Source organism: Solanum stenotomum, chromosome 11, assembly GCF_019186545.1.
Source record: "Solanum stenotomum isolate F172 chromosome 11, ASM1918654v1, whole genome shotgun sequence".
NCBI lineage: Eukaryota > Viridiplantae > Streptophyta > Magnoliopsida > Solanales > Solanaceae > Solanum > Solanum stenotomum.
The window spans coordinates 50,073,701-50,098,023 of record NC_064292.1 but is presented as its reverse complement, the minus strand read 5'-3'; the positions used below and the strand labels follow the sequence as shown (position 1 = coordinate 50,098,023).

Genomic DNA, 24,323 nt, shown 5'->3' with positions numbered 1-24,323 from the left:
GTTGGGAGCGTCACCCTCAAATGGGCCCTGCAGTGTGCGATTCAAATTTAATCGGAGCTCCAATGTGGACTCCGGTGATGAGAAACCCAAAAAAAATAATATTTTTTTTGAGTTAAATCATGCATAAAGTTATTCTTTTTACAGATTTTTGAAATTCACTTTACGTTTTCAAAGCCTATTAAAAATCAAGAAAAAAAAAATAGTTTTGTGCAAGTTAGTAGGTGATTTGAAAATTCAGGACGGAAGAAGATTAGCCAAAAGATGGTTATTGAGAATTGCGTGAATGATGAGACTGACCTAACCTAAAGTCAAGGCACTTCCCTCTCAAGAAGACATGAACACAATGTATTTCCTTACTTTTTCAAAATAAGAAAGAATAGAAAAAATATCTCGAGCGATACAAGGCATTTATTTAATTTTAAAAAATATCTAAAATTGAAATTGGAAAATATTTAAAGTTCACATTCAAATAAACATTCTTTTACAAAAACTATGGGAAGTCGAATTTGCAAACTCAACACTCCAAGCGCCACCTTCAATATTATAAATATTGTACTATTAACCAATAATGATTATAGTTGAGTCGTTAATATTTTTTTTCATTTTTTCAAGTATTGTTAAATGAAGAACCATCATTGTTAAACAATGTTTTACCCTCATAGTATAAAACTTTGTTGGGTACTTTTTTAGTTTTTAACTTTTGGAAGTATTTGGAAAATATAAAAAATAAGTCAAAATAAGTTTAAAATGACTTAAAATAAGTTGGAAAGTGTTTGACAAGTTAAAAAATGACTTAAAATAAGTCAAAAACTAAAAGTAGGTCTCCCCTACCTTTTATTTTTTTGACTTAAAAATCATTTCAGTTTGATTTTTTATTTTTGACTTAAAAACTATTTTTTTAAGTCAATCTAAACAAGCTCTTACTCAATTCTTTTTTAACATAAATACATGATATCAAATGAGAAAACTTTAAAAAAATAAATATTGTACTACATTGTACATCAATTATTTCCAAAGTACTCTTATTAATTACTATTATAATACTTAGTTGTCTTTTTCTTAAAAAATTTCAAGTTGGTACCTACATTTTATTAGTAACATTTGTCCACATGAGTTTGAGGATGTTGACTAGGTACCACGAATGCCGTGTGATGTCGGCAACCGCCTTTGACATGTAAATTTTGTCCTGTTGAACACACGCTTTTAGTGACACCAATAAGTGATTTTGATCGGAATCGCGATTGATATTTTTTTATTCTTAATTATAAGACTTAAATTTAAATCTTGCAATAGATTTATAGATTTAATCGAGTCTCATATGAATATTAATATTGAACATGAGATATTCAATCAAATTCTAACTAAATAAAAATAGATTATCAACTAGAGGTTGGTAAGAACTTAGAGGTTTAGAGCCCTAACCAAAGTAGGCTCACCAACAAGCAACATGTATTTGAAACTGTCGATAGCTACTTCGTCTCATTCAAGAGTTTAATCTACTTCTTTTTCTCTTTTCCTCTTCCACTGCATAGTCGGGTTAATAGGTACTATGAGTTTTCTGTCCTACACATCTAATTAATTCGTATTGTTCATTGATTCCATTGAGAACTTTTATTTGTAAAAGTGAAACATAATGCTTCTAAGCGTGGAACGAGAAAGATCTCTTTTTAATTACCTTTCGGATTATTTTAAGAAGATTCATTCTGAATAAAATTCTATCCGAATCAAATTAGAATGTTTTTTTTTTAGACTAGGCCTCTCTGGCTGAGCTAAGCGGCCCTGACATATTCAGTATTAAATATCGGATGAGAAATTTTAAAAAATCTACCACCTGTCATTTGACATTATATCACCTGCTGTCACTTTAAAATAATTGCCTCAACCAATCTCCTTCTTTCTCTCGAGAAAAAACTGGAAAAATTCTCTTTTTTTTTTCATTAAAAATTGTATACGTGGACGTGCTAATTTATTGACACGTGTTAGCCACTTGGCTTCAGCAGCCTCAAACAAGAGATTTGGATAAGAAGATCTTGCCACGTCATTTATTTATTAAATGTATTTTTTTGTAAATAGAAAAATTAGTGGTGGTGGTTATTTTAGGTGGTAATAAAAAGGAACATGCTTAATACGTGTGGACCATATAACTAAATTATACATTTTTTAATTGGGATAATATTTAAATATTTAATGTGGATAAGCTTTGACTAAGCTCACATATTTTATTTATTGGGAAAGATTGTACAAATTGAGAATAATGGAATAATTGATAAAATGAGTTTTTTGTAAATTGTAGTTAAGTAAAATCAGAACGATGGTATGAATATTTACTATTTAAATTACTTTATAAGTTCGTTGCAAACATAATGAGGTTTTTGTAAATTGTAGCTAAGTAAAATCAGAACGATTATATGAATATTTACTATTTATATTACTTTATAAGTTCGTTTCAAACATAATATTATTAAAAAAATCGTTTCTCTAGACCCTTCGAGGTGGCCTAGTGGTTTGGGCTTGGAACTTTCATGTTGGAGATCTCAAGGTTGAAACATCTTGTTAGGGAAAGCAAAGAATTTGTCTTTTGGGTCGAGCTTAAAAAAAAGATCATTTCCCTATAGTAAAATGTATTTTTAATTTTAATTATTTTTTTAAGTTAATGTTTTATATTATTTTTTATCTCTACAATTTTAGATTTTCGCGAGAAAAACTTATTAAAAGAGAAACGATCTCAAACTTAAAAGGCTGATTTTGTTCTAAACTTGAACTCAGCAAAACTTTTTCACAATAGTCAACTTAAAATTTTAGTTCAATCAATTCTTTATTTATTTATAGGTTATATATATATTCATCCCCTTTGATACTCTACATATTTTCCATTTTTATTATTTAGTTAAAATTAAAATTTAAAAACTATATACCGCTAGTAAAGTAAATATTCAATCCAAACACAATTTCAAAACCTTTTATATAACAAAGAATATTCATCTAAATTCTGCTTGTTTTTTAGATTATTTTGAAGACCTTTTTCATATAACATTTTAAAAAAAGTTTATCAAGAAGGCCACCAAAAACAAATCAAGAACACATGATATTAAAGTTTTTGCCTAAACACATTCTTTCTATAGACCACTAACATAAATTACATCCTCGAACTATTAAAATGAACAAAAAATATACTTAGGGTCTGTTTGGAAAGCCACTTGATAATTGAAATTGGTGTAATTATTAGGGTAGTAATTACCAACCTAGTAATTATACAGTCTAGTAATTACACTAACCTGTTCGGTTGCCACAGTGTAATTACACTGTAATTTTACACATGTCATTTTTGAATGTCACAGTGCAATTACATATGTTGTGTTTGGATGCACAATTGCAATCATAAAATTATATTAATTTTAAAAATAAAAATTAATCATTTAAAATTTATACTAGACAAATAAGAAACTTTATAAATGATATTAAATTAAATATTTAAGATATATATTCTTTTTAAAAAATATATTAATTACTCCATAAACATATGTTCTTAACTAATATTATGAAAAAAAATATTGATTTATACTTTTTAAAATTAATATATTTCAAATGAATTGATCATAAAAACTAAAAGTATGAAGTTTCTACGAACATCGTGAAATGCATGTTTGATAAAAAGATTAATATATAAATAAATGTCATAAATTATTAAATGTTCGATAAAAAGATAATCTATCAAGTCTAATTAAAAAATGACTTGCAATGTGAATTCAATATTACTAAAACAAATGAAACTGAAAATATAACATAAGTTATAAATTCAAAACAAAAAATTTAACATAATACTCTTGTAGCAAATTTCAACATAGCATACATAAATATCATTTTATTTTTTTAAAACGTAAGTCTATAACCTTACTTAACAATAAATTCTATTTTAATTTAAAATTAGAATACTAATATAGTTATGCTAATGAAAAAATAAGCATGTCATAAAGAAATAATAATACGAAAAAATTACATAAAATCACGTGAAGGTTTAGAACGAGAAGAAAATGAAATATAATAATATAAAATAAAAAATAAACTTTTAGAATAATAAAAATAAATTTAGAACTTAAAATAATAGATGTAAAAAAAAATAGAATTAAAAAGTAATCAGCTAGTAATTACATGGTGTAATTACCAGCAATTCACAGCCTGCCAGTGAATTGTAGAGTGTAATTACTCCCTGTCAATTACACCAATTACCTGCTAACCAAGTAATTACTTGTCCAATCAAACATGACAGACAGTGTAATTACACTCAATTACACCAAATCTAATTACCAGAGTGTCCTTCCAAATAGGCCCTTATGGTTTTCCAAGGATAAGCTTAATCGAAATATAACAAAATTGACTAAAATTAATGTAGCAATTAAATATTTGTCCGACATAATACTCCATTTCCTACAAAGATCAAGAGCAAGGTTGGAAATATATATCGTCCAAATTTATTAAAACCCTCACACACCTTACATGGGGAAATTATGTGCATTATCGTGTGGTTGAAATGGATTGTTGCATCACGAAATTATGTGCATGCACTATCAAATGACGGAAATTGATCACTTTTTTAAAATTCTCACGATATATAATAGATAAAATAATATTTCAATTACATATAATTTATTATCCTCTATATTCAAGTACCACCAAAACAAATTAAAAATAACTAACATACTTTCTATTTTAGATTACCTAAAATAAAATAATGAATTAATGTACATGTATTTGACCATAAATATTGTTTTTATCAAAATATCAAAGGGCGTCTTATTGTCAAGATTGAGTCACTCAATCTAGTGTTACTTTTCGATATAGACAATATCAAATTTTATTTTCCTATGATTATCGATAAACCATCATTGCTTTACTTGACACTAGTTACTAACCAAGGTCGAGTTACTTGACACTAGTTACTAAACAAGGTCAAGTTGAGGGACTTTTGTTAGATGAGGCATCATCAAAAGTTTCTTTCGAATTTAAAAAAATCCACTTATCTAATAACATCATAATGTTGAAAATGAAAAGATGGGAAACAAAAGTGTAAAATTGTCACGACCCAAAAATGGACGTGAAGGCACTCGCCTTATCCCACCAAGACAAGTTAGCCTAAAACTCAACCATTACAATAAAATACGGAAATTTTATAATCAACTCAAAAATACCCTCAAAATCTAGTTGTCACGTGTACAAGCCTCTAAAGTATTACAATTGATTCAAAAGAAAACACAAGTCTCATATGACATTATTTCTAGAGTAAACAAGATCTTAAACAGGAGTAAGAAGGATCGCTGAAAAGACAAACAACTACCTCACAAATCTCCCAGAAGCCTTGGAAAAGAAGAGAATAACAAGTACCACAAAAATTCAGGCTCGTAACCTACAAAAATTTGTAAAGGCAAGGGGTGAGTACCAAATCACACGGTACTCAGCAAGTAAACCTCTAAACACGAGCTAAGGGGATAGAATACAAGTACTCCTTACACCCCAACCGAACCTTCACAACTACAATCTGTATAAAACCAGCTCAACCTAATAGTTCACAATTTACAAGCACATATCTCAACAACAACATTCTAACAATCATATATTCTCAACAACAAGCTCAATATTTATCATTACCACCTTCACAACTACAACCTGCTTAGTACTAGCCCAACATAACAGTTCACAGTTTACAAAACACATAGCTCAACACAACACTCTAACAATTTCATATCCTCAACAGCAACAATAATTCCATATCCTCAACAACAACACTCTAACAATTGCATATCTTCAACAATAAGCTCAATATTTATCAGTCACAAGTTTCATAGAAAGACACTCGCAAGATCAGCAACACACAAGATCAAGTTCACCAATAATAAAGAAGTGCAATGTAATGAAATGCAATGTCAAGTATAGTGATGCATGTCTGACCTAATGATACACACCCGTTGTCTCTCAGTCCGGGACCCATGGGGGACATATCTGTCCATACATCCATCGCGGCGCGCGATACGACCCTCGATAATAATAACCATCGCGGCACGCGATACGTCCCTCGAAATATAGTATTCGTCGTGGCGGACGACACGTCCCTCGAAATATAGTATCCATCGCGGCGCGCGATATGTCCCTCGAAATGGTACATCCTCTTTATTTTCTTATTCTTTCTCAATGCACATAACACGTGTCACAACCATGTCTCAGAACAATGCAAAGGACATGTTCACACAAATAATGAAGGCATGACCATTTTCATAACATTGCACAATTCACAACAACACAATCAGGATACAATATCAACAATGATTCAACAAGCCTTTCAAACAATTCTCAACACATCACACAAACACTTGATCATATTGCCTTTTATTATCCCTTTCTCATCATTAGAATTAATCAATGTAGATAAGTCAACCCATCACCAAGCCTCATTACCCTAAACACATATTACAAGGAAATACATGAATTCCATACACTTAACAAGGGTTTAGAAATCCACTTGCCTCGATCTATCGAACAATAACTCCGGGACTTGAGTCTTCCCCTTTCGTTAAACTTCCAACTCAATGTCATCTATTCAAATAAATGACCACAGTAAGATTTCAAAACTAACAACATCCATATTATTATATGTCTAGCCTAGACCCAAGACCCAAACCTATAAGCAAGATCTTAAATCTTGATGTCAATTAACATGTCAACTCTTATATTTTCAAATTTCAGGTCTAGGATTATATTCTAAAATCTCCAGTATCATGAATCTAATAATATTCAAATAATACAATACATATAGTATTTAATTAGATCTATCAATATATCACAACTTTGATAATAATGTGGTACCATATTTTTAATTGGAGTCGCAGGAAGAACGAAGGAAAAATATGTGTCCAGTAACCAACTAGTACGTCCACTACTTAAATTCCATTATTCCTCACTTAAATCTCCCAAGGACCACTCACTGTACAATGATTACCACCTAATCATTATTCAATGATTGCACTCTAAACCCATTTTTCCACTCACTCATATTCCAATTTCAAATATAATTTTTTTGTCAAACCTACCTTCCTTGATTATCTTTCATAGCCAATATTAATAATAATATTAATTCTAAACAATCATAGCTGCTCATTAATTATAAAAGAGATGAACAATTGCATCCTTATTAAGTTATGGTCATTACCTGGACAAAGTGCATCGACGGCGGAGGTGAGTATTCCAACCCTTTCTATTTTCTTTTTTTTCTCGACTGCGTGAACTGCTGTTGTTCACAACTGCCAACAACATTTACCCTTTTATTTATTATTTATTATTTATTTATTTATTTATTTATTTTTTCTATTATTATTAACAACAAAATAATCTTTTATTAAATCTGAAAATCATGTCACTCATTTTTATAAATCATAAATTATTTATAAAAGCTACTAAAAAGGGCTAATATAAAAATAATGAGAAAAATTCATAAAACGACTAAGAGGGTTGTTACAAAAATGTTTTCAAGGCATTTATAATGTAACAATGAGTAATTACAGAAGAAAAAAATAACTATTGATTTTAAGAACTACGTAAATTAATAATGACCAAATTGACTATTAAAAAAAACAGGATTTAACGATAAATAAATTTTGTAAGTAAATAATATTTTATTTAACAATAGATTTTGTTAGCTAGGAATAAATAGTGATGAATTAGCGATTACATTCTTAGCTAATTTCTGTATTTTTAATAGCCATGTAAGGGCCATAATTGTAAGGGCCACAAACTTCCTTCTTTACATGGTATTTTCTTAAACTTCATACTTAGTTGTACACTTGTACTACTAGTTGAATGTCTTAAAAGGGTTCTTAGATATTTCTTGACCTTTTTTTTAACCTGACTTTATTTACATGAAACATTGAAACCAATGAGTTGGGGGGGGGGGGGGGGGGGNATTTTTCGCATATAGTCATTCAAAAATAGCTTAATCATGTTCTAGAGTTATCATTTGCTAATTACGATTCGTAGCCATATGTTAGAAGGAGGAAAGAGGCGAATGGTCTATGTATATCTGTCGAATTATATATATCTTTCATAATAATTGTATATATGTAACTGGTATACATATGTATTTATATATCTGACGAGCGAGATTGGAGAGGGAGGAGAGAGGCGACCAAGAGAGGGAAGCGAGTGGAAATAGGCGAACTATATATGTATATATGTCAGATAATTGTATATATGTAACTGGTATACATAAGTATTTGTATATCTGACGAGCGAGATTGGAGAGGGAGGAGAGAGGCGAGCAAGAGAGGGCAGCGAGTGGAAAGAGGCGAACTATATATGAATATATGTCAGATAATTGTATATATGTAACTGGTATACATATGTATTTGAATATCTGATAGCGAGATTGGGAGAGAGGGCAGAGAATGGAAAGAAGCTAATTGTATTTGTATATCTTTCATATAATTGTATATTTATATGTATAATTTGTATTTGATAATTTGTATTTGTATAAAAGAGGAGAGAGGTGAGAGAGAGGAAGAGAGGAGATGAGCAACATAATTATAGCTAAAATTAAGCTGTGAGCAGTAATTAATTCAAACTATAGCTATTTTAGGGACAATGTCTTTGAGTAAAATAAAAATTAACTAGTATATATATTTGCTTATACACATGATTTCCCTATAATCTCTTTAAGTTTCAATAACATTTTGAACGGGAAGTTAAAATATTGGAAAAAAATTATCACACCATAATCCATTCCATTTTTATTTTTTTGAGGATTTTGACTGAAAACTTGTCAACTAATAAATTTGAAAAACATTCAAAAGGACATTTAGCCTTAAATGCTAATTAATCCGAATACAACTCTAGTATAGGCAAACCTTAGAATCAAACTTATTCTTCAATTTAAAGCATTAAAATCAACCTACTACTTCACCTGATCGTTAAAAAAATAATGGCACGAATGGACCCTTCTTATAATAGTAGTGAAATGATTGATTACAAATGACATAAAAGAGTTTTTTCTCAAAATTCGACGACATATTTTTTAACCTTCTGTATATATAGGAAAATCTCTCGACGTGAAAATTAGGATGAATTGAATCCTGAGTAACAAAGCAGCCCATTAACTAACTGGACTATATAAAGCCCAATAAGATCCATAGTTCTGAAACTTGGGCTCAGTACTAAAGTAGGCCTCTAAAATCTTAATCAACATTGTAGGGTAAACATTTAAATTTGTTATTGAATTATGCCAAACGAAATAGATTTACTTTTCGTTAATAATTGAGATCAAATATATTTTTAACTGTTAATCGATAAATCTCCAAGGATCCATGCCTCATGATTTGTAATTCAGAAAATTATGATCATCATTTTTTACCTTTCTCTATTAAAATATCAAATTTTTGTTTGTAATACGGGTCAAACACATATCTAATAAACACATCACATGTTGCGTCCTCAAAATAAGAATTCCATTTCTTGCATGATCATTACTCAACCATATTTTTCTTAAAATAAAAAAATATCGGCGGGATGCATTTATAAAGTGGTTATCTTTTACCAAGTTGCAACAATATATATGATTCACTTTATATTTGATTATAACATAAAATCTTCAATTATTATTAAATTTAATAGTACTAACTTTAGGCTTACAAATATATCAAAAGGGTTTTAAACTACAACACCACAATAAAGTATCCACATTTTTTTCAAAAATATTAAGTGGCAAGAATGTTTTAATTTATTTTGACAAGATTTTAATTTCAACTTTTCACATTACAAGTTTAAAATTACAAAATTAAAGATTATTTTAATATACTTAAGATATCTTAAATCTAAAATCGTATAGTTAGTTTTTTTTTTCATTTTTCCAGACAACTTTCCGCCTTTGAGCTGGAAGTTGACGAAAAAACAACCATTAAATTTTTAATGAATTATTTTGTATTATAAAAAGTTGTAAAATGCTTTTTCTCACTTTCTGAAAAGTCTATTAGCTTTTCGTATGGTTGATAAATGATAAGTATAATTTTATTTGAGAAGCAATCGAGATTAGGGCAAGTTCTCCAAATTCGATTAAATATATTATTATGATGTGCGTAAGCTAGTTCAAACATCTTTTCTTTGGAAAAATTATTATTTGGAATTGAGGGGATGTGATATGAGCAAAAAAAATATATTTAACTTTAGATTACGTACCTCACAAATTACTAATGTGTATACATCTATATACTTTGATAATTAGGCTTCATCGAAGATTGTGAGGGTCTGAGGGATGGGTAGGATAATTTTATGCATTAATCGAAGATCACATACTATATTCGAGTTTTAAAAATAAAAAAAAAGTCATGACAAAAAGTATCTCCTTAAATGAGATTTACAATATCTATAGAATCTGAATTAAAAGTGGATATCAATAAAATAAAATGGTATTTAGGTACACACTCATACCAATATGTATTGAGAGTCAAGATCATGTTGATGGCAAAGGCAAAGAGACAATAGTCAGACACAATTTTCAAAACAAAGTACACTTAGAATAAGTTTAATTAATTAAGTTAATATTAACTAATCACACTTATAGCTCCCCCTCCATTTTTGTTGTGTAGTTTGACTAGGTGACATATGTCTGCATCAAACACATAATTAAATTGTTTTTAAGGCCTAATTCTATGTGATTAATTAACAACTGTCAAATCCCAGCAAAAAAAAACTAAATTAATTGGTTTGGCAAATGCATAATAATCTTCTCTTGGAAAATCGTTAAATATCTCTTTAATTAATTCTTAATAATATATGCAGCCCCCATGTGACATCCATTACAAATTATTTGAATTTATTGGCAGACAATGTTACCTTCCAATCTTTTTCTTGAGATGTTATTTAATTAAAATTGGGATCCAGTTAACTTGGATTAAGTTTGAGTAAATAAAGAAAAAAACAATCAAACAAGACACATCTTAATTAATTACTCACTAATATCTATATTGTTGGTGGAAAACTAATTAGGTTTTCCTAACATTATATTAACTTTATTTGTAAAGATTAGATTGAGTTGATATATTTCTCATCTCAATTATAATAGAAAAGTATACATTTTTTTAAAAATCACTTGTAAAGTTATTAGAGAAAACACATTTATTGGAGTATGTAATTTTTAAAGTTATTCAAATCAAAATAGAACGGACACCTACGACTGGGAAATGAAATGTCAAAAACAGGATGTGAAAGTCGAGTATCATGAATTAGTATAGTAGGCTGTCGAGCATATCTACTTTCCAGGCCAGGGTTATTAGTACTATCTTTTTTCTTTTCTATTTTTACGTTTGCTTAATTTTTCTATCACTTTATTTATTTTATTATCTTATTGTTGTTTGTTACTATTATAACTACTTCCTGTTCATCTATGTTTTGAGACGAGGGTTAATTGAAAACAATCTCTCTACCCTCACAAGGTAAGAATAAGATTCTTCCTTCTAAACTCTACCAATAAAATTATATGGGATAAGTTACATTAGTTTATTTTGTAAAATAATATTAGTATTTGTTACATATATACATTACGTATGTTAAGTCAACTAGAATCGTATACTAGTTGGCTTTTCCAGCTACATCCATTATTATATTGTCCATTATATCAAAATCAGTCAAATAGTCAAAGTAGATCGTATCAAAATCAAACCAACAATTCAAAAGAATTAATCGAACCTAACATTGTATTAATAAAAATATACTAAGCAAACGTGACAAGCATAGGAATATAATCAATTGTCGAATTAGTTTGATATTGCATCGGAGCGGATAAAATTCACATTGTACTAAGATTTATCACTATCTTCGAGATAGAGAGATGTTGTTTTTGAAAGATCATCGGTTCAAGCAAATTAAAACAGTAAGCAATTTCTATAAAGATTGTTTCCCGACAAATACATTTGGTAATTATTAACGTCGTGCTGAGGAAGCAAGTGGTTTCGTAGATTTTTCAATTTGTATAAAGGTCTTTGACTGAGTGTCGAATTTATAAATGAATAATAACTTGTGAAACTTACAATAACAATAATAATAATAATAATAATGTATCCAATGCAATTACAAATGAGGTATAAGGAAGGTTGGATGACGCAAGCCTTGCTCCTTTCTATCTTTGTGGATAGAGAATATATTTTTGATAAATCATCAAATAATAAATATATATTGTGTGACTATAAATCATCTTATTAAATTTAAAATAAAAAAATTAAATTTAAATTATTATTAAATATAAAAATATGTCAATTCTTTTTTGATAGACTAAAACAGAAAGAGTTCCTCGTTAATTACAATAGAGGTAGTAATATTTTCTTAAAAACATATTTGAGTTGTTTGGCCAAATTCATTACCTTTATGACATTATAAAAATCATTATCTGCTATTATGAAGAAGCTATAATTTCTTGTAAATAATTTTAAGAATATTGTGATTATCTTAACAAAATCTTTTCACCAAACACTAATTTTAAGAATATTGTGATTATCTTAACAAAATCTTTTCACCAAACACATTAGTTATTATAAATTTAATGCTTTCTATTTAAAATATGTAACTGCATATTGACAAAATCATCTCATTACCTAAAAATGCTCTTCAACATTTGATGTTTTCTGTTACTTTTATTCCCATGATCCAAACAGACTTTAATTAAGTGTTTTTTTTCCTCATCTCATAATTTGATGAACACAAAATTTGTTCGAATGGAAAACATAATTTTAGTAAAATAATTATGATGTACGTAAGTCGATCCAAACATCATAGTCATTAACAAAAAACTAAGATAAATTTCTAAAATATCCAAAATAAGTGGAAAGAATACCTAACAAAATACAACAACAAACTCAATCTAGTTTTATAGGTGGAATCTGACGCGGGGAAAAACTACATAGCCTTACCCCTACCTTTAACTAATACTCCCTCTATTCTATTTTATATGACTTACTTTTCTTTTTAGTCAGTCACACAAACAATGATATATTTCCATAATTAAATAACAGTTTAACTTTAAAATACTTATTTTACTCTCAATGAAATGATTTATAACCACATTTGGACCTTAGATTTCAAAAGTCTTTCTTTCTTAAACTCTGTATCGAATCAAATTAACTCATATAACATGACACAAAAGGAGTTAATACTTTCTTTAACTAAGTTTAGGACTAACAATATAAACCAACTCACACAAGTGGAAGAAATATAAGCAATACGAATTGGCCATTGGGAGCCTTAAAAGTCCAATGACACCACCTCTTTGTTTGATTTTTCTGTAGTTGCAACAACAAGAGCTTAGCTGTTCAATGTCCAACTCAAACAGTATCCCAAAAAAAGGAATTGAATGCAAAAAAAACATTGATTGGTTATGGAACTGCAAAAAAACAAAAATGATGATCTCACTGCCCCATACTGCTACTACTTGCCAACCAACCAACCACTAGGTAGCTAAGGCATTCTCTGAGCCTCCATTTGTGCAGTAGTAGTAGTAGTAGTGTCAATACATAATTAGCTGTAGAGCAGAGAGCACAGAGGAGACAGACAGAGTGGGGGTGCGGGGGAGGGGGGCTCTGCAAATTTTGCAGAATAGGAAAAGGGGTTGGTTGATATAGTACAAACTTATCCACTTACCATTTAAAAGGAATGGCCACTCTCTTTTCTCTGTTGACATGGACTATACACCCCCATGTCTTTGGATATATTTTCTACTGGTCTTATCATCCTCTTATTTGCTTTTTTCTGCTTTTGGACCCCTAAAATACTTATCTTTCATTGGTGTTTTCGTGCACTGATGAAATTGTTTCATACTTAATTAGTGATTTTAAGTTTGAGTTTTGAATATAAAAAACATCATGTTCGAAGCGTCATTTCAAGAATTGATTTTTTAGTTTGTGATTTAAATGTAATCGGGGCTTTAATGCAAATACAAGACATTGAATGAAAATTATGAAATACCCTTTACTCTATCTGAGAGATCTTTTAACCGATAAATATCACTATGAGATTCGTGATGATACAACGTCCGTTCATGCTGTCAGAAGTGTATTATACTTTGCCGGAGTATAGAACATACTCAACTCATGGATCCATCTAATAGGTCTTCTCAGAAGCAGTGAGGAATCGCTTAAATGTCAATACAATCCTATCCCACACTAGCTACATGGTTTATTGGGTTATGTCACTTATGAGTTATCAGAACTTTCAGTTAGATCGGTGTTTAATACTATTCCCAAAACATATAACTCAGTGCTAAAGTAAAATACTCTCTAGTTGAGATAAGTTTTCAAAAGGGTCTCTTTAAGAGGCAACTATTCTATACTCGATCTTTTTGAAAACTCCAAAAACTCTTTATATCTAAAAAAAAAAGTAGTGATTTTTCATAGTATAATATAATGATTTTTGAACTAAGTAGAGGGGAGAGGTAAAATGTGTGGTGGCGCACGGGTGGTGTTAAAAAAAATTTGGACTTCACATCCACTATAATATCATATTAAATAGATTTTGAGTTTAAATTCAACTTTACATTCTAGTTGAGAATTATCTAATTAAGTTATATAGTGTGTCCAAGAAACTATTCATCTTTGATGTGGGATCCATCGGTGGCATGGTGCATGACGTCTACTAATAATTAATAGATGAATCAGCGTAATGTATTGAATTCAACAAGAATAACTTTGCATGTTCCGATTAAATTAGTCCATGGATTTATTAAGAAAAATTAATTTCATATTTTTATATCAAATTATTAATAAATCTATCACGAGTGTTTTTATATATTCTCATCGAAATTGATTTATAGACTTATTAAGAGAATGTAATCATATTATCCTCTTTAATATAGACATTGGTAAATCTATCTTCTTACTTCAATCGATATCAATCTTACAGATTCATTATTAAGATAATACACTTTCATTAAATATATCTAGCACGATCACTTTTTGGGAAGAAATGACACGAATTTACTTTTTGGGGGTAAGTTCGTAATTAAAGGGGGTTGACAAGGATGTTGCTGTAAATTCATATTTTTTTCACCCAAAATGCCCTCTAAAGTTAAACCACTAAGAAAAGTCTTAAACCACTAGATGGTTTCAAGAAATTACACCGCCCAATAACTTTTCATTAAAAAAATTGAAAACACTACCCAAGAAGGCATTTATATCCACTTTAATATTCTACTCATTCTCTTTTTTCAATCTTTTGATCTTCATTGTTGTTTATTCCTCCATTCTTCTTCCTTTTCAACATTCCACTATTTTCGTTCATAAATTTTTATCTCATAGATAAGTATGTCTATATTGTTTTTAAGGAGAAAAAAAATAAGGCATATTCATCAAATTTCAAAAACATTCTTTAAATTAATATTTATTGATTAACTAATACCTCTACAAATTAAGGTATCATTGATACTATCTAGTGGTTTAAGACTTTTTTAATTGGTTTAACTTTAAAGGGCATTTTGAATGAAAAAATTAAATTTACAGCAACATTCTTGCCAATGCTCTTTAATTACAAACTTACCCTCAAAAAGTAACATCATGTCATTTCGTGCCAAATATATTTATCCTTAATTGTTTGTTGCCTTCCTTGGAATGTTTTCATTCTGTTACGATAAATTTCATTCAAAAGTTTTTTGTCCAATTAGGTCACTTCATTCTTTTTTCTTTCTTATCTATTAGAAAAAATGATTTGATTGTAATTTGGTTTAAATGGGGGTATAGTTGATAAGTTTGTGAAAGATTGTTTTCATGTCATTTTTTCCTTGGAATGTTTTCATTCTGTTTGAATGAGTTGTTTGCATTGTACTTCAATAAAGTGTGATCCTTTTTCATATATTTTCTCCTCCCTCCCCAGTAGTACATTACTTATTAATTGTTGTATTGTTCGAATTCTTACTTTTAATATAAGATAATATATGTTATAGATTCAAATTGTGAAATTAGCTATAAATATTTATGTTAAGTTAGATTGCACGTATTATACTCCATTATGGCATGACTCTTTTTCGTACCTAACGTAAAAGCATGATACTTTGTACATTGAACTAACTTTTTTAGTTAAATAGGGTTGGGTAGACACATTTTCAATTCATTGCCTAATTTGTAATTTCATTAGAAGCAATTGGTTGCATGTGATAGTGATCATTTAGTTTAAATGGAGTTAATTATAAGTTGAAAAATAGTTGTCTTCGAATAATTTATAAATAACGAGTGTAAATCGTAAAATCAGTTACTAATATTTGTATCAGGTATGATGAATGCATTACACTCACTAAGATGTCATACTTGTTCTACCTAATGTGAACGTGGAATACTCCATACATTGGATTGACAATTTTAGTTAAAATAAGGTATGCTAGACACATTTTAAAGTTAATTGCCAAATTTGCAAGTAGTAACTACATTATAGGCAATTGGTTGCATTTGATTTGTTGTTTGGTTAAAATTAATGGTTAAGACACATTTTAAGGATAATTGCCTTATTTGTAATTTCATTATAAGCTGTAGGTTGCATTTGATTGTTGTTTGGTTAAAATAGTTTTTTTTTTTTTTTAAAAAACTAATATTGAGGATTAGGAAATAGAAAAATGGGATTGAAGATTACATGATGAAAAATTAAATTCTTAAATAAAATAAAAATTTAAATAACTAATTAAATTAGCTATTCAGATACATATTTTAATAAAAAGTTGCTAATCGGTTCACTTGAGGATATAATGCCATTATGTGCCACTTGTTTTTATTTGATCCACCGTCCATGACAATTGAGTATATTTGTCTACAACTTGCTAAAGTATAATAGTTAATGTTAGTAATGGCGGATTCCGAATTTCGACTAAAAGATATCAAAATATAAAAAAATAAAATTATGGAAAAGTTAACGAGACATACATATATATATATATAAAAATATTTTTATCTAGCTAAATCATATAATTTTCTGACTAACAAATATCGATCAATACTTCTCAAATATATATGGCTTTGCTATTGAATTTTAAGACGAATCTACAATTTAAGTTGTGAGTTCAATAAAAATTAGGATGATTAATATCAGAAAGAGATTTACCACTTGCTCCGAACAGAAAATTATAAACTTAAAATTCTAACCGTTTTGGCTTTATATTTTACATGCATTGTAAAATAAATATAATTACAAGACAATCGAATAAAACAAATAGTATCTTGATCTTTGCTTTTCTTTTGGCGGTGCCTTTGCATATATTTTTTTAAAAAAATACTTAAAAGTCCTAGCTGACCTTTGTATTATCACATAATAATTAAAAAATCTTGATTAATTAATTAATTAGCCGTTGATGTATACTAAAAGGTGTTTGATTATATTAATTAAGATTATAAATGCAGGAAACAAGTAATTTGNCGAATAAAACAAATAGTATCATGATCTTTGCTATTCTTTTGGCGGTGCCTTTGCATATATTTTAAAAAAAAATACTTAGAAGTCCTAGCTGACCTTTGTATTATCACATAATAATTAAAAAATCTTGATTAATTAATTAATTAGCCGTTGATGTATACTAAAAGGTGTTTGATTATATTAATTAAGATTATAAATGCAGGAAACAAGTAATTTGTTTGCAAAGTGATATGTAACGTACATGACTTTAAGAAGATAGCAACAAAATTTATTACACTTTTTCTTGCTTTATATTTATTTTTGTAGTTTTATGGACATTACTTTTAAACATGTTCTTTCTTGTTTCACTATTATTATTATTAAAAATATTTTTCCATGTAAGCATGTTTTTGTCTTTTTGTTCATGTCTTAATCTTGTATAAAGCTTTTAATTTGTCTTTAATGATTTAATTACCTCTTCATATTATTAAACATCAACCAAAAAAAAAAGTTATAAGTGTCTTGAGCACTCCTTTCCATTATCTCCAAAGGTTTTTTTTCTTTTATTTTTTAGATAATGAGATTTAAGAAAAAGCCAATGTGCATACTTCAAAGTGAAGATCTATTTGTTTTCTTTTGTATAAAAGAATCTATGCATATAATCGTGATTTTGACAATATGAGAATTGTTGGATTGTAAAAGTAGCTAAAAAGAATATACAATATTGTAGTATTAAAATATAATATCAATGTAAAAGAGATTGAACTAAGGCACAAAGAAGATTTATTCGTCTCATTGTCCACACTTTATAGTAATGGGATATCAAATTTTACATTTTACCCTCAATTTTTGTAAAATGGTTCAAACTTGCATTCTATTAATAATTAGGATCAAATATATTTTTATTCCGACAGGTCCAAATATACCCTTATTCACGAACAATAAAAGTTTCCCATGAAAATAATCGATTTTTTTCCTTGAACTATGTGAAATATTGCAAATTCATCCATGCGTTTTAAAAGAAGTACGCAAGTATTCATGTTTTCGGTCACTATCCATCATCACACTAAATGATCAACTCATTATAACAATTGATTCTCTAGACTCTAAAAAAATCAATTGAAGATCACAATTATTATACAATCACTTCACCCCCAAGGCCTAGCTCGAGTGGCAGAAGGTGGATGATTTGTGGCTTAGGTCGCAAATTCAAACCCCACACCACACAAAGAGAAGCCTGGTATTTAAGTAGAGAAGGGTAAAGAGGTGGGCTCATCATCCATTGAGTTTAGAAAGTTGTGATTGATCCAAAGGGTTGGTCACAAACGAATTCTCACACCTTCATCTTTATAACTTTTTTTTGTTAATTTTACCTATGTCATGAGATCACAAGTCCTCAACTACTATAATCTCTCATCAACTACCACGATTTTGATGAAAATAATTCTGAAGCTAAATATTATGTACCTCGATCAATTCGTTTTAGATTGAGGAGGGTTTTGTGAAGCTCTGATGCCACTATTGAATATCTAAGAATGATTTTCATCAAAACTATTCTCGTAACAATAGAGAGATATCCGACTCTAACTAATAAGGGGGGCAATTTTGATATTTTATATAATATTCAAAAGTATTGGACATTTTTTCATGTAAAAAAAGTAACATAGTGCACAAAATATTTCGTGTTTACATCGAATTGCACCTCAAAGTATCACGTAAACATGCTTAATTGGTTTTAAAAAAGTAATTTTGAGTTTGAAGTTAGCTTGAATATAAAGTGCTTTTTTTTATCTTTGTCCTAACCTGAAAAACAAATAATACTGGCAGGCAATAATATTTGAGTCGTAGCCTTTTACTATATACTAGGGGCTGATGCAGACTGATATAATATATATATAAATATATATATGGAAATGGTTATCTATTTTATTCAATAGGTCAAGGTGGTATTGTTTTTCAATCCATAAAAAGTCGTTTGGTAGCTGGTTAAAATTATACGAGAATTAATTTTATAAATTTTAGTTATTTATATTATTAATTATTCATCTATTATTCTATATAAAATAATAGGGATAAGATACAAGTACCTTCCTAGACTATGATCGAAATCACAAAGACACACATCAACTAAGCTAAGGTCCTATTACTTCCCTGAACCCATTGTTTTAAAATATTTTTGTACACCTTTTTGTCTTACATGACATACAAATATCTCTTACGCGCCTCAACTTTGTGGCGACGTAAACCAAAAGGTGTACAAAATTACAAAAAAGATTAGTTCAGAGGATAATAAGACTTTAGCTTAGTTAAGGTGTATCTCGGGGATTTCGGTCATACTCTAGAGGGTACTTGTGCCTTATCCATAAAAGGCACAATACATAAACATAACTCTTAACTTGACGTCAACCGGCAACTATGACTTGTAACTTTGGGTGTGCAAAGGCACCTAAACTTCTATAAAATTGAACAAAAAAGCACATTCATCCTCCATGGCACCCTACATGAGAATTTTGTGTTCTACGTGGCATCCTACGTGTATTATGCCATGTAGGACACGTGTGTCTACTTGTTCAATTTTGTACAAGTTTAAGTGCTTCCTTGTGCACACTTAAAGTTGGAGGGCATAGTTGTACGCTGAAACCAAGTTAACGGTCATATTTATGTATTATTGCCTCCATAAAAAAATACATAACTTTTCTCAAAACTTATACACATATTAGTTACGTAAGATTTTGAAATCCTAAACAAACACTATATTTGGTGTGTTTGATTTCATACATAATCAAAAATAATAATCAAATATGATACAAATTAAATAAGATTTAATACATAAAGAAATCACCACTTAATTAGCTACCAAACTATTCTTAACTATTAAGGGGTCATTTGGTAGAGTATATTAGGAAAAATGATGCATGTATTAGATGTGTGTATTAATAATATCTTGTTTAGTACATTTTTTCATGACATATATAACTAATGCATTAGTTATACACTCTATTGTGCATTAAGTTGTGTATTACTAATACCAAAAAATTCTAGATATTAGTAATATATAACATTTTAACACTTGCATTAGATTATATAATTACAAAGCTACCCTCAAAAGCCTTTTATAAAAACATTTTTCAAGAATCTTTGCAGCTGGTCTTGTGCTCACCAAGGATACCATTACTCATTAATATATTTCCTTTACAACGTATAGTTGCCTGTATCCCCTGGAGGGGGTGGTGTAGAACTAAGGATTTCTCATGGCTGGTAAATAATTTGAATTTGTTCAATTTGATTAATCAAAATATTTACTATTATGACGATTAGTTTGATTAAAAAATTTATTTGCCAACTTTTCACAAAAATATTTTGACGCAATAGTAACAATTATTTAATTTTATATTTGAAAAAAAAATAAGAGAAGAGGAGTTAAATGATGTTTTANGACTTTTAACTTTGGGTGTGCACTAGAAGGCACCTAAACTTCTATAAAATTGAACAAAAAAGCACATTCATCCTCCATGACACCCTACATGAGAATTTTGTGTTCTACGTGGCATCCCACGTGTATTATGCCATGTAGGACACGTGTGTCTACTTGTTCAATTTTATACAAGTTTAAGTGCCTCCTTGTGCACATTTAAAATTGGAGGGCATAGTTGTACACTGAAACCAAGTTAAGGGTCATATTTATGTATTATTGCCTCCATAAAAAAATACATAACTTTTCTCAAAACTTATACACATATTAGTTAGTTACGTAAGATTTTGAAATCCTAAACAAACACTATATTTGGTGTGTTTGATTTCATACATAATCAAAAATAATAATCAAATATGATACAAATTATATAAGATTTAATACATAAAGAAATCACCTCTTAATTAGCTACCAAACTATCCTTAAATATTAAGGAGTCGTTTGGTAGAGTGTATTAGGAAAAATAATGCATGCATTAGGTGTGTGTATTAGTAATATCTTGTATAGTACACTTTTTCATGACATATATAACTAATGCATTAGTTATACACTCTATTGTGTATTAAGTTGTGTATTACTAATACAAAGAAATTCTAGATATTAGTAATACATAGCATTTTAACATTTGCATTAAATTGTATAATTACAAAACTACCCTTAAAAGCCTTTTATAAAAACGTTTTCCAAGAATCTTTGCAGCTGGTCTTGTGCCTCACCAAGGATACCATTACTCATTAATACATTTCCTTTACAACGTATAGTTGCCTGTATCCCCTGGAGGGGGTGGTGTAGAACTAAGGATTTCTCATGGCTGGTAAATAATTTGAATTTGTTCAATTTGATTAATCAAAATATTTACTATTATGACGATTAGTTTGATTAAAAAATTTATTTGCCAACTTTTCACAAAAATATTTTGACGCAATAGTAACAATTATTTAATTTTATATTTGAAAAAAAAATAAGAGAAGAGGAGTTAAATGATGTTTTAACAAAGAAATATTTTTTGATGTTTTAGCAAAGAACCTTGTTGCAAAGGAAGTGTACAAAGAAATAAAGTGTGAAGGGTATTTTTGTAAACATACATTTTTCTAATAGAAATTATGTAGATTTGTTATTTCTAATACATCAAACCAAATAGTGTATAAGAAATAATGCAGACATATATAACTAATGCAAGCATTACTAATGCAAGCACTATCAATGCATACATTAACAATACACTCTACTTTACATTGTTCTTATACACTCTACCAAACGACCCCTAAGAGGGTAAAATTTAAAATATACTTTAAAAATTAAAAATTAATTTATATGGATGATATTTTAAAAATTTAAATAATTTTACGGATATATAACTAGATATAGTATGAAAGAAATAAAGAAGAAGCTCCAAAGTCCACCGAGCTAATAACTTTTTTCTGCCTTTTTGTCGTCCGAAATTCAGTGGAATTTTCTGCCTTTTTTTTCTGTTGAGCCATTCATAGTTTTTGCAGTTCTTGGTTGTTTCATTAAGGTACCGTAACGTCTTCCACTACCCTAAATTCGTGTTCGATATATACGTTAGAATTCAATTAAATTTAAATTTAAATATTGTATAATTCATTTTTTAAGATAACATTTTTAATATGACTTTTTTTGTTTTTAGAAGCGATTAATATCGAGATCTTTAACTAAGAGTGAAGAGATCTCAATTATTTACTACAATTCATGTTGGATAGTCAAAAGTTTCTCCAATATTTAACACTCCCTATATTTATTCAAATTATACGTGTTATTCATTTAGTTATTTTATAGGGGTGCTAAATGTTTACTCCCTCCGTCCCATATTATTAGATGAACAATTATTTTTATTTATATGTTAGATAAATAAATCATTAATAGATTAATGAACTTTACTATATTGTCCTTTGTTTATATTGATTAGCTTCTTGAAAAAAGAAATTTTGAATCTTCAAACTTTCAAAGGTCATATTAATTGTAGGGGTAAAATGAGAAAAAATTAAATAATTCTATTATGATTATAAAAATAGGAAACACATAAAAATAAAACGAAAATTTCCCAAATATGTAATTTTATGAAATTTAAGATTATAGGAGATGTTTCTAAATTTTATTTTATATTATAAGAGTGTTAAGTATAATTTACCTTATTTTCTATCCTTTTTAGTATATTTTGTTATACGGAAAGAAAAAAAAATCCAACAAATATCTATGATCGCGTTTATTCAAGATTTTTATAAATAATAAGACGTTTATTTAGATTTTGATAGATTAGTTTTATAATATTCTAAAGTTTTGTAATCAATGAAAAGTCAAAAATTTTGATAAGAATATTTAAAATTAATACGTATATAACTAACTAAACATCAATTTATGCTTATCTCTAGATTAATGCATTTGCCAATTTGTTCAGGCAAAATTACAAGGGAGTTGAATGTGAACATATGATATATTTACTAGGATTCCATCTTTGGCTTTTGGCCAAATTGACCATTACACATTTTATTGTCTAATTGTAAACTTTTATTACTTCACTTTCCAACATCTTAATCATATATAAGCTTTTCATTTGTCTTATATAAAAATATTCATATATAATAATATAAAGTTCATTTTCAAATATCTTACCAAAGTCTATGGGCATTGTTTGCACTTTATTTGATCAATCCAAAGAACATATTAGGTTAAATTTTCCTTTACATTGCTCAAATTGCACTAGTAAATGTTACTCCTTCCGTTTAACAATAGTTGTCCATTATACTATTTTGGAATATCCAACAATATTTGTTCGCAATGAAATCAATGGATAATTTTACACTTAATTCCTAATTTATACCTATTATTAATTATAATCATTTTTCCTACTTGTATAAGTTTGCTCAATTTGAATATTGATAAGGATAAATCAGCCAAAATAATTATAGTTATTTTTTATTAATGATAAATATATTAAAAGTCTTGTTATAAAGAAATCAAAGTAGTCCATAGAAATTGTTAGTGATTCGAAAGAAAAACTTAAAGGGAGATCTTTAAAATTATCCCTAATTGTATCAAATGCAAGGGGGGTTATTATTACATTTTCTTCAAGTTTAAGGGGCCATAGTGAAGGAAAAGGTGCGTATCACATTTCGAAATTGCTTAATAGTAGTTAAATAGACCTTTCCATAGAAAGTTTAGTCTAACTTGTTTATGCCATATTGTTTCTTTTTTAATAAAACATTTTTTTTGTACGAACTTTCCTATTTTGAGGTAGTTTTTAACTTCTTCTTTTTTTTAATTCGTGATCTTAATTTTTATCCCTATTACTGATTAATATAAATTTGTTGGTGAAATGATTTTAAACTATGATCTAAACTTTACCATTGTGACTTTTTTTGGACTATCTCTTGTACATCAAAATAACGATAAATATTGTAATTACAGATGTACAAACAAAATATAGGTTTATGTTGTTTTC

At 28.5% G+C, this 24,323-nt stretch overlaps 1 protein-coding gene and 1 long non-coding RNA gene across 6 annotated transcripts in view; both read right to left on the bottom strand.

Moving 5' to 3' along the window:
- The window catches only part of LOC125845341 (putative late blight resistance protein homolog R1A-10), a 700,072-nt gene that overhangs the window by 22,320 nt on the left and 653,429 nt on the right, over window positions 1-24,323 (bottom strand). The window lies entirely within an intron of this gene.
- LOC125845391 (uncharacterized) overlaps window positions 1-24,323 on the bottom strand; it is a 142,686-nt gene that overhangs the window by 21,230 nt on the left and 97,133 nt on the right. The window lies entirely within an intron of this gene.